Below are 12913 nucleotides of genomic sequence, written 5' to 3' on the forward strand. Positions count from 1 at the left end.
TGCAGTGAATCACATATATAATTTCATGCATGAGCAAGTGTTGGAAAAAAAAATCCTAAATGTGGAACTGTGGAACCAAAGACCATGTATCTTAATAATTTTGACAGTTATTCCAAATTTTTCTCTTTAGGGCTTGAATACCAAAGTTTGAGAGCCTCTGCTTTCTGGGATAATCCTAGTCATCAGAGAGCAGGAAAGCCGCAAAGAAACGACACAACAGCTGGCCGCAAATGGGGGCTGTCCATGCTCCCTGCGCCCTAGGTGAGAAGGGGTAACCAGGCATGCCCATCAGATGCGATCAGCCAATTCCCGGAGGGGCACAATGCCAGCCAGGCCCAGGGGCTCCAGCGTGTGGAGGTGTGTATAACCACCACCGTGGGGTCATCTTGGGAGAAGGCTCTCTATTCCCAGGTATATCACCACCTCCCCTGGCACGCACCCCACCCCCATGAAGTATAGCACCTACACCCCCTGGTTAAATTGTAAATGCCCTCTGAAAGTGTCAACGCTTTAAATAGCTAAAAGTGATGATTCGTATTTGTGCCTGAAGTAGACACTGTATCTCTAGTTTCCCTGGATTACATGGGAAGTCGGCAAGACTAAAATCTTTGAGGCACCCAGGGCATAAAAACCCAAATTGACATTTAAGATTGATCCATGTTAATTGCTCAGAGCTCCACCCAAAGCACGGGTGATTTTTCCTATTAGAAACTCTGAAGCATGCTGCCTACTATGTAAGAAAAGAAAGCTTTATTAATGCACAGACTGTAGTTTGAGAATTTAATATTCTCTTAGAGTCATGGATTACTGGAGTTGGAAGACACCCCAGAGAATGCCCAGACCCAACGCCACATCTCACAAATGAGGAAGTTAAAGGAAAGTGTCATGATTTGTGTTTCCACACGTCATCAGGCTTTGGGAAAATGAAAACTAATTGGCTTGGAGATGACGTGGATGAGGAGAGGTTCATCAGGCCCTTCTGCTAGAGGGAAGGTGAATCACGCAGGACTATCCCGTAACACACCAGGCAGAGAAACTTCCTGTTCACTGGGTTCAATATTGAGAAACAAGAGAAATGGGATAATACGTTGTCAAGAAAATGACACAAAAGCAGGAGTCCTGCCCCTGAAATATGGACTGAACTGTGTTCAGTATTATAGAAATGAATTTATAAAAGCACAGCCCCCTTCCCAGAGCTGAGATCAAGGAGGTCAAGCATTTTGCTACTACTTGTCAACTTTGACACCTACCCAGTGTGTTTCCCAGTGTGTCCCTCCCACCTCAGTGCCTCTCAGAGGGACTAGACTAGCTCTGACTCACTAGTGTGCCGTTTGCTAGAACAGTCTATGTTGATGTGTCCACTCTTGGGGAGTTTTCCAGGATATTGCAAAAGTATGGTCAGTGGACCAGCAGTGTCGCCATCACCTGGTAGCTAGTTGAAAATGCAGACTCTTGTGCCCTGCCTCACACCTATTGCATCGGAATTCTACCAGATGCCCAAGTGAATCCCATGCATATTCAATTTGTGGTCACTGGCAGAGGACATCATTTACTGTGAAGAAATCCACATTGGGCTTGATATTTTTTTCTGTGCCATCTGGTGATGTCTACACATTTCCCCAAAGCACCTGGGTTGAGAGCCTTGGAATCCCGTTCCTAATGTGGCCTGAGTTCAATTCAACACCTTAGTCATTTGGACCTAAACTCTGTCCATACAGAGTGGCAAGGTCCCCCAGTGTCCCATCCCTGCTCAGAGCTGGGAGTATAGGAGTTGAGGACATCAGCCTTGCAGGACTGCTCGCCCCTATTGACCTAGAGTCATCTTAGAACTCACCACACAATTGATTGTTTTTCCTTTCTGGTGGTACACAAATGAGGTCAACCAACAGTGGCTGTTGTCTGTTGTACTCGTCATGCCTTGCTCAGAAAGACTAATTTTACCTGATAGCAACTAATGGGACATGTCATGCTTCCCATGTTCCCATGAGAAACCTTTGTAAAACAACAACAACAACAACAAAAAGTTGTATCTGCTTGTTGCTTAATGTTTCTTTTAAAGAACTGAGAGCTATCTGCCCATTAAACCCACCTCAAAGAAGGTACTGCTTTCCTGATTAGATGTTGCTTTTCCAATTTTACCTAGGTCAAAAGAGGTTGTTAAAAGTCCAGTGTACCTGCCTTTTCAGAAGTGGAATCCTGACTGCAGGCAAAACCTTCTTTGCTGTTCCTTTAAAGCAGGAGGTGCAGTTCTGCTTGAACAAATGAAAAAGAAAAACATCTCACAAGCCAAGGGCTAAAACCAGTTGGGTCCTATCTGAATGCTGTGACAAGAATGAAGGGGCATCACCCCCTTACTGGTCTCTAGGTCTCTTGAAGTTTCTTGAAGTTTCTGCCTTGTTGCACATTTTAAGAGAACACAGAAAAGGGATCACTCCAAATTATTCAGGTGCCTAATAACGAAAGCCAGTCCTCCTTTGATGCCAACTGGTTATTTATATTCAAGACCAAAATCACTGTCTCTCAAGATCCTTCACCTCTTTTTGTGTCCCCTTTGCCTTCTAAGGGCCGTCAAAACACCCGCAATCACTTAAACTCAAAACCTCACCATCGTCTCTGGCTCCAGCCATTCGGCATCACCCACATCCAACTAGCCCCCAACGGCTGCAAATGACCATCCAAAATGTCTCTGGTAGCAGCCGTTTCCCAAAGGCTATGTTCTTCCGGTTCAAAAAGACTTCTCCTTCTGCTCCAGGACCCCACACTTCTCCATGATCCACAAACTAAAGGAGTAAGTCCCCAGAGCAGGGGTCTCTGAGGCTGGATAGTGGAGGCCATTCTGATGGGTTGGTACCCATGTCACGCCCAAGTTTTTATAATTTTGACCCTCACCCCTGAATCTGCCCAGCCACATGTCACTGCCCTAGATAAGATATGCTCCTTGTTTTGCTTAAACCCTTGCAAATAGTCCCTAACAGGTGCTTATTTTCTATCTATTCTTCACATTTCTTCTGGATTATGCTTCCTTACGTACACCTCTAATCATGTTGCTCTCATGCCCACATTCTGTTACTGTCCCTTTTCCTGGGACAAAATCCAATGTTTCCGGCCTGGATGTCAACTCCCTACTCCCCAAGCTTATCTCCCATGCGCTACCCTTCCCCCTGCACCTAGAGAGTTCTTCCGTCCACACCTTGCTCCTGAGTGGTCCCTGACACCTCTTCAGCCCAGTGCTTCTCAACCTGGGCCACCCTTAGAATCATCTGGGCAGCTTTAACAAATCTTGATGCCCAGGCCCTGCCCCAGAACAACTGAGTCAGAATCTCTGGGTTGGGGGGGAGAACCAGGCATCCCTATTCCAAGCTCCCCAAGTGATCGCAATGAGCAGACAAGGTTGAGGACCACCTCACCTGGAATGCCCTCTTGGATCTCAGCTGGCCCGAATCCACCCCATTCCTCAAAGCTCGGCTCCGGTGTTCTCCCTCCGAGAAGCCCTCCTGCTCTCCTGTGCTCACACAGCACTTCCTCTGTGGGTCCCAGCTTTTATCATATCCTGCCTTGAATTATATTTACTTGTGTGAATGCTGGTCTCTCCTGGTAGATCAGGGACTGACAGTCATTTTCTATAAAGGGGCAGAGTAAATATTTCAGGCACTGTGGGACATACAGTCTCTGTCAAGACTACTCAACTGTGCCCTTGTAGCATAAAAGTAGCCACAGATAATACATAATGGATGAATGTGGCTGTGTTTTAAGTAATCTGTATTTGCAAAAACAGGTGGTGGGCTAGATTTGGCCTGAGAGCTGTCGTTGCTGACCTCTGCATGAGACTAACATAGTACTTTAGGGGCAGGAATCTTTTCTCCTCCCTCCCTCCCTTCCTTCCTTGCTTCCTTCCTCCCTCCCTTCCTTCCTTCCCTCCTCCTCCCCTTCCTCCCCCTCCCCTCCCCCACTCCTCCCCCCTCCCCACTTCCCTTCCTCTCCTCCTCCCCCTCCTCCTTCCCATCCCCCTCCTCCTCCTCCTCAAAAAAATCCAAAAAATCCCTTTGTGGAGCTCTATGTGGTCAGTCTCTCACAATCACAGCCTCGAGCATGAGCAGGCAAAGTGAGGTAGGAAGAGTCAGGGTTCATCAATTCTGCCTTTTAGGCAAATATTAATATTTACCTAACTTATTCCCTATAGAGCTGTCAAACAAATGATTCCATCTACAGTGCACAGAATCACTCACCGACAGTGAGAATGCATTTCCTATGCCAGGACTAATTTCCAGCAGTACGTGGACTCCCTTCTACCTTGCTGTAGACTGGAGAGCATCTTGAGAAAGTTAATAAGGTGCAGGCACCTGAATAGAAGTCAGTGTCTGTAAGAGGCAGCTGTCCAGTTTACAAACCCAGACTGGAGGAAAGCGCTCTGATTAGCAGCACCAACTGACATTGACCTAATCCACCCTTATTCAAAAAATTATGCCTGCTCCAGACATGAGTGGAAGGAACCAGGGCTCCCTGGCCTGTAACCACAGACAGGTGAGGCTTCTGAGAGCTCCTTAATGTGGGTGGTCAAATTTGTTATAAGGTGTCTTAATCCACTCGGGCTACTGTAACAAAAATACCATTGACTGGGTAGCTTATAAACAACAGAAATTCATTTCTTACAGCTCTGGAGGCTGGGAAGTCCAAGATCAAGGTGCTGGAGATTTGGTGTCTGGTAAGAGCGCACTTCCTGGTTCAGAGATGGGGCCCTCTAGCTGTGTCCTCACACAGTGGAAGGGGCAAGAGAGCTTCCTCAGGCTGCTTTTTGTAAGGGCACTAATCCTGTTCATGAGGACTCTACCCTCGTGACCTAGTCCTGTGACCCTTCGTAATATCATCACCTTGGAGGCTAGGATTTCAACATATGAATTTGGGTGGCGGCGGGGTGTGAGGACAAAGACATAGGGGTTCATTTCCATTAGGAAATATGCTGGTGAAAGAGGTGCAAAGACAAAAGTAAAAACTTTCTCACGCACACTCCCAGAGAGTGGCTTATTTAAAATAAAACCACTCTCACACTATCCCAGTCATCCCAGCCTTGTATCCCTTAATTCCCCTTTCTTCTCTCTACTTCAAAATGTATCTCAGGCAGTAAGAAGAAAGACTGTACAAACTACTGGATTGGAATACACAGAGCAATAAGAATACCAAAGTAAATGAAAAATACGAATAAAGAAAAAATGATAATATTTAGCGACCACATGATCATCTATATATGCAATGTCAGGTCACCTTGAAAGCACAGAGGCTCATAACACCTTGAGGCGCTACCCCTTCACTGTAGAAAGTTCATATATTCGAACTGAAGTTACGTAAGAGGCTAAGTCTGGCTGGTGAAGAGAGGGGACGGGTCAGCTTGCTGTTTCTCCCACAGCGCGCCACCTGACCTGGGCCTCTTGCCTTGAGGGCCAGCTGCCTCATCGCTCATCACTCCAGGACAAGGAACCACTTTCTGTCAGGTTTACAGAAAGGGAAACTGCTTAAAAGTTTGCAGGGATGTGGCATTTCCCAGGAAGCCTTTAATCAAGGAGACAGGAGCCAAAATGAGGACGCCCATGTAGGAGGACTGGAGAGACCAACCCCGCAGAGCACAGACAACCCCCAGAGCCCAGCCTACGGCTGCCCCGAGACCTCCAGGGCCCAGGCAGGCCCGGGAGGCTGAGCAACCCCTCACTTGCCCTTCAGGAGTCTCAGGATCAGGTGGGTGCCCTCAGGTCAGCGGAGGGCGGAGCGTGAGCCTCTGACAGCCATCAAGGCGAGGACCCGGAATGAGGAATGAGGGAAGCACTCAGAACAGTGGGGTCCCGTAGAGCCCTGCCCTGGCTGTCGCCCATGGAGGTCTGGAACAGCCGTGGATTTGGGTCACCCTGACTGCCAACTCGGAGGTTCCAGAAAGGTGAGGATCTTGATCCGAGGGGAGCAGCCCCAGGTCAGCTGAGGGTGGCATGACACCACAGTGCTCGGGGGCAAGGTGAGGATGGAGAATGAGGAGTGGGGGAACCACCCCCCAGGACATAGGCGGCCCCGCGAGTCTCTCCCCTCCCGCCTCGGCGGGCCACCGGGGGAAGCCCAGGGAAGAATGATCAGGTTGAGGCGCCTCCTCGTTTTTGCCTGCAGGGTCACAGGGAGAGGAGGGCTTTGGTTTAGCGGAGTGGCTCCAGTTCTATAGCGGTTCAACAAGAATGAAGGTTAGGGGCCTGAGCGATGTGAGGGGATCCCCCGCAACGAGCAGAGAGGTTCACACCGAGCCCCAGTTGTTCTTATCCCTGGAACGCCCACGGCAGAGCGCGCAGGTCAGGAGCCCTTCATTTTTGCCTGGAGAGTCACAGGGATTGGAGGGCCTTGGGACAAGGGGAGGCCCCAGTTTTGCAGAGGGAGGAGCTTTAGCCCCAGTTGGTGCCCCAGCTAGGGCCCTGAGTACTAAAGGGCTTCTCCCCAAAACAGGGGGCCTGTCAGAGTCCCATCCCTGTTCTTGGTCTTAGGAGACCTGAGGCAGGGGTAACGAGATGTGCCACGCCCAATGTCCTAAGGACTCATTGAAGTGAGGACCTTGGTTGGAGGCTGATGAACCCAGATCCGCAGAGGGAGGAGTCCCGATACGTATCAGTGGGGTCCCAAACAGACCTGCCCCTGCTGTCGGCCCTCAGAGGCCCTGCACAGCCTTGAATGGATGTGGTTCACCCTTTCTCCTTGGGGAATCCAAAAGGTGGGGGACCGTGGTCTGCTGGACACAGACTCAGGAAAGTGGAGGGTAGATAAAATATCTTAGTATTCTTTGGCCTTTAGGCTCTCCAAGGATTGAGAACCCTTAATCACAACACTAGCAGGGAAAAACAGGAGCGTGACAAAATCAGGAGTGCCTTTTCTTTTCTGGGTTAAGATTAATAAACAAAGTCAGAAACTTCAAGACATCAGTGCATTGAGGTTATCCAGAGGGATTTGATATCACTCTTTTTTTTTTTTAACTCTGGAATCTATAGTGCATATAGAAAAGCATATAAAATATGCATGTAGAGTTTAAAGAATAATTACGTGAACACCTATGTGCCCACTTGTGGATTAAGAAATAAAACATTGCCAATACCTCAGCAACCCCCAGTGGTCCTTTCCCAATGGCATATCCCTTCCTGCCTGGTATGGAATGAATGATTGTGCCCCCCAAAATCCGTATGTTGAAGCCCGAATGTCATGGTAGTTGGAGGTGGAGCCTTTGGGGAAGTAATTAGGTCTTGAGGGTGGAGTCCTCATGATGGGATTAGTAGCCTTAAAAGAAGAGGAAGAGAGCTAGCCCTCTCTCCACCTTGTGAGGACATGACAAGAAGACAGCCATCAACAAGCCAGAAAGAGAGCCCTAGCGAAGAACCAAATCCGCTTGCACCTTGATCTTGGACCTCGCAGCCTCCAGAATTCTGAGAGATAGATGTTTGTTGTTTAAGCGCCCCAGTCTATGGTAATTTGTTATAGCAGCCGGAGCTAAGACACTACCCCAGAGGTAACCACTATTTTGAATCTTGTGTTACTTGTTTTCTTACTTTTCTTTTTCCCAACTTTGAATGTGTTCCTGAACAATTTAATCCTTTGTCCAGTTTTACCTGCTTTTGAACTTTGAGTGGAACTACATTGTAGGTAATCATCTGTGACTCGCTTTCTTTCTTCTCTATTATGTTTGTGATATTCACCTGTGTTGAAGCATGTGCTTCTAGTTTGTTCATCCTCATTGCTGTATAGCATTCTGTTTTGTGCCAGTCTCAGCCTGTCAATAACCAATGTTGTGGTTGGACTCGCCCTTGTAGTTTTTATTATGATGGCAAGATGCCCTTCAGCAATAACCATCAGGAAACTCTGAAAAAATAAAGGTTTATTACTTACAGGACCTGGAAATTACACAGCACACCTGGGGCCACACAACGAGGTCATAGGTAGAGGGAGGGGGGGGGGGAGAGAGAGAGAGAGAGAGAGAGAACACAGGACTGGGGTTCTGCTTTTGTTGGGGTCGGGGCACTAGGGTTTTGAGGGCTCACTCTTTATTGGTGAATTTAAAACATAAGTGGGGGGATTTAAAGCACAGGAAGAGAAAACAAAAAGCAGCCCAAATGGTCAGTTATTGAAATCAACCAAGATCTCTAAAACAAAGGAACCTGGAGGGGTGAGGGCGGGGGTGTCGGGGGTCGGCTGGGCTCTTTATCTAGTCTTGTGGCTGGTGATGTGTTTATTCAAGATAGCCCTCTTTGAAGTGGGCTGTCAAAGTCAGGTCCTTGCAGTACAAAAACAAAAGCCAACTGTCAGGGCTTACACTACACATTCCAGTGTCTAAATATACCATAATGTATTTATCCACTTTACTTTGGTTAATATTTGAGTTGTTTAATGCTGCTGTGAATATTTTTGTAGATATCCTCTGGTTCACCTGCGCAAGAGTTTTTCTAAGTTTCATATTTAGTAGTGGAATACTGGGCCATAGGGCATGCGTAAGTTTAACTTTACTAGGTGATGCCTAACTCTTTCCAAAGTGGTGGTACTCATTTTCACCACAGTAGGAGAGAATGTGTTGATCTATATTTTTCACCAATGTTTGGTATCTTTCCACTTTTTAATTTTTGTTCGTTTGATGTGTAGTGATGTCTCGTTGGGGTTTTAGTTTGCATTTCTCTGTTTACTAATGAGGTTGGTGGCCTTTCCAGATGTTCATTGCCCATTTGGATATTCTCTTGTGAAATGTCTGTTTAAATTCTGTACTCATTTTTCAGGTGGGTGATTTCCGTATTGATTTTTATATGAGTTCTTTATATATTCTGGATATATTCCTCACACAGTTAATATGTTTTGTAAATATCATCTCATACTACATGACTTTTGTTTTTTTCATAATTTTTATGGTGAGTTTTAAAGAAGTCTTTAATTTTAAGAATTTCTCTCAAATTTATCAATGCCTTCCTTAAAATTTTGTGGTTTTTATTTCTTGTTTACGAAATCCTGCCCTACTTTAAGATGATAAAATATTCTTTCATATATTCTTCTGAAGCTTTGTTATTTTGCCTTTCATATTATTTCTTTAATTCAACTGGCATGAATCTTTGGAAAAGTTGTGAGAAGTGTATTACATTTCTAGTTTATCCATATTCAATATCAATTACTGAAAAATTCATCCTCTCCCCAATGATCTGTGCCTCCAGTCATGTACTAAGAGTCCACACATTTGTGTATTTGAGGGCTCTGTGTTTTTCTATTGGTTTATTTGTTTATCCCTGGGCCAACACTACATTGTTTTAATCATTATAGCTTTATAGTAAGCCTTGCTATCTGGGAGGGTAAATCCCTCCATCTTGATAGCGACAGAGTAAAGAGACAAATTAGGTAATTAAATAGTTAATCCCACGAGGGTACTGTAAGTAAAGAAAAAAGTATGGGAGACCCCTGTAAGTTAATGATCACTCAAGAAAACAGGTTTACTTAACCACAAAACCAAGCAGGCTTGCTTAGCAACAAAACCATGTGACAGAAGCACGAGGCATGCCCCCAAACAATAAAATAATGGTGGCATGAGACCCACATCCAGCCCAGTGAGCTAAGTTAATGATCCCTAGGACATGCTCTCTGTACACATAACAGACAATAATTTATGGAAAGGTGCTCATTGTACAGAGACCTGAAATCATTTTTACAGACCTGGCTTGACCATGTAGGGACAAAAAAAACTCCCCTGCCCAACCTGGAGGAGGAGCTGATGATGCAAGCATGACGTCTACTCAAGAATGAAGAAGAAAGTGGTCTTTCACAGCCCCCCACCCCCACTTTTCCTTGGATTATAAAACTGTAGCTCCCTAAGTTCTGGGGGCACGGCACCCTCTCACCCGCCTGCCCGCTTGTAAGCCTCACAAGCGTCCTATTCTAATAAATCACTTCTTAGCTATCACTTTGCCTCTCACTGAATTCTTTCTGCACTGAGACATAAAGGACTGGGCTCCTCGGAGCCCCCCGAAATGACCCATATCGGTTTCGATCTCACTCTTCTTCTTCAAAAGTTTCTTTTTTCTTCTTGGCCCTTTATACTCTTCCACATAAATTTTATTTTATTTTTACTTAATTTATATTTTTGGTGAAGGAAAGTGCTGCATTTATTGTAAGGCACCAGACAATGAGTCCAGGACAGCTAATGTTCAAAAACCCCTGAGCTCCCCAATGGGTTTCAGGGAGGCATTTTTAAAGGCAAGGTGAGGGAGGGGAGTCCCAGGGTATGCGATCAGCTCGTGCACAATTCTCTGATAGGTTTATGGTGAGGTAAGAGGGCGAGGTAAGAGGGCGGTGTCACAGGGGTTAACATTATCAATCCCGAGGCTCCAGTAAGTCTGGGGGGTACGTGCTCATGGTCATCAGTTAACCTCTTCCATTTGGTGGTGGCTTCAGCATCTGTAAAACAACTCAGGAAATCTGCATCGCATACTGTTATCTAGGTACTTCAGAGAGGAGCCAAAGCAGAGGACTTGGAGGGAGGGGTCTGGCCCGGGAAGACCCCATAGGTCCTGCTTGGTTACGACAGCATCACAGTGCTTGTGTTCAAGAAACCCTTATTTTACTTAATAATGGCCCGAAAGTGCAAGAGTGGTGATGCTGGCAATTCGGATTTGCCAAAGAGAAGCAATAAAGTTCTTCCTTTAAGCGAAAAGGTGAAAGCTCTTGACTTAATAAAGGAAAAAAAAAAAAAAACATATGCTGAGGTTGCTAAGATATAGTAAGAACAAATGTTCTATGTATGCAGTTGTGAAGAAGGAAAAAGGAAATTTGTGCTAGTTTTGCTGTCACACCTCAAACTGCAAAAGATACGGCCACAGTGTGTGATAAGTGCTTAGTTAAAAGATGGAAAAGGCATTTAATTTGCACAATATTGAGAGAGAGAGAGACCACATTTATATAACTTTTATTACAGTATTTTGATATAACTGTTCTATTTTATTGTTATTGTTGTTAATCTCTTACGGTGACTAATTTATAAGTTAAACTTTATCACAGGTACGTATGTACATGAAAAACTTTATACATAGAGTCTAGCTCTATCCTCAATTTCAGGCATCCACTGGAGGTCTTAGAACATATCCCCCACAGATAAGGGGGATCTACTTATTTCCTTAGGCATTTAATATTTTTTCATACTCTATAATGGAATTGCAGATTTTTTGTTGTTGGTATATGAAAATACGATTTTTGTTGATTGATCTATCCAGAGACCTACCTAGCTAAAATAATTTACTAGTTCTATTGGTTTGTATGTAGATTCTTTTGACTATTTTTTTAATCTAAATATTCTCATAAACTGCAAATAATAAAAGTTTTACTTTCCTTAAAAACAAAACAAACAAACAAAAAACAAAAAACGGGGCACCAGACATTAAAGCTGGGGCACCTGACGTAAAACCGGGCGCCTGATGTAAAATCGGGCGACTGCCGTAAACCCTGCGCCTGACAGAAACCCAGCACCTGAGGTAAAGCCGACGCCTGACATAAAGCTGGCACCTGACCTAAAACCGGGTACCGGATGTAAAACCATGACACCTGACGTATTACCGGGTACCTGACGTAAACCTGGGACCTGACATAAAACTGGGGCACTTGATGTAAACCCGGGGGCACCTGACGGAAAACCTAGCACCTGACCGAAAACCGGGTACCTGTTACCTAAAACCGGGCACCTTGACGTAAAGCCGGCTCCTGACGTAAAACCGGGAGCCTGATGTAAAACCGGGCGACTGCCGTAAACCCGGCGCCCGACAGAAACCCAGCACCTGAGGTAAAGCCGGACGACTGACGTAAAACCAGCGCCTGACATAAAGCTGGTACCTGACCTAAAACTGGGTAGCGGATGCAAAACCGTGACACCTGATGTATTACCGGGTTCCTGACGTAAACCTGGGACCTAACATAAAACTGGGGCACTTGATGTAAACCCTGGGGAACCTGACGTAAAACCCAGCACCTAACCTAAAACCGGGTACCTGACCTAAATCTGGGGCACGTGACGTAAAACTGGGCGACTGACGTAAAACCGGCGCCCGACGTAACCCCCGGTGCCTGACGGTAAAGCCAGGCGCCTGATGTAAAACTGGGAGACTGCCGTAAACCCGGCACCTGCCGTAAAGCCGAGCGACTGACGTAAAGCCGGCGCCTGACCTGGCACCTGACCTAAAACCGGGTACCGGATGTAAAACCGTGATACCTGACGTATTACCGGGTACCTGACGTAAACCTGGGACCTGACATAAAACTGGGGCACTTGATGTAAACCCCGGGGCACCTAACGGAAAACCCAGCACCTGACGTAAAATCGGGTACCTGACCTAAAACCGGGCACCTTGACGTAGAGCCGGCGCCTGACATAAAAACCGGGAGCCTGACGTAAAGCTAGCACTGACGTAAAACTGGGCGCCAGACGTAAAGCTGGTACGTGACGTAAAGCCGGGCGATCGACGCAAAACCGACTCCTGACGTAACCCCGGCGCCTGTCGTGAAACCGGGCGACTGCCGTAAACCTGGCGCCTGACGTGAAGCCGGCACCTGACGTAAAATCAGGCGCCTGACGTAAAGCCGGGTACCTGGCATAAAACTCGGCAGCAGTCGAAAACTGGGGCACTTGATGTAAACCCCGGGGCACCTAACGGAAAACCCAGCACCTGACGTAAAATCGGGTACGTGACGTAAAGCTGGGGCACCTGACCTAAAACCGGGCACCTTGACGTAAAGCCGGCGCCGGACGTAAAGCCGGGAGCCTGACGTAAAACCGGGCGCCTGACGTAAAGCTGGCACTGACGTAAAACCGGGCACCAGACGTAAAGCTGGCACTGACGTAAAACCGGGCACCAGACGTAAAGCTGGCACGTGACGTAAAGCCGGGCGA

At 46.5% G+C, this 12913-nt stretch overlaps 1 long non-coding RNA gene across 1 annotated transcript; it reads right to left on the reverse strand.

Annotated features, from left to right (window-relative positions):
• Positions 1-10486: 10486 nt before the first annotated feature.
• Positions 10487-12360, reverse strand: LOC309652271. Its single transcript, XR_014258631.1, has 2 exons — positions 12148-12360; positions 10487-11425 (listed from the first exon to the last, which is right to left on the reverse strand). It is a non-coding gene; the product is annotated as an uncharacterized lncRNA (long non-coding RNA).
• Between the last annotated feature and the right edge of the window lie 553 nt (positions 12361-12913).

This window comes from Balaenoptera physalus (genome assembly GCF_965194825.1).
Source record: "Balaenoptera physalus genome assembly, chromosome: X".
Taxonomy (NCBI): Eukaryota; Metazoa; Chordata; class Mammalia; order Artiodactyla; family Balaenopteridae; genus Balaenoptera; species Balaenoptera physalus.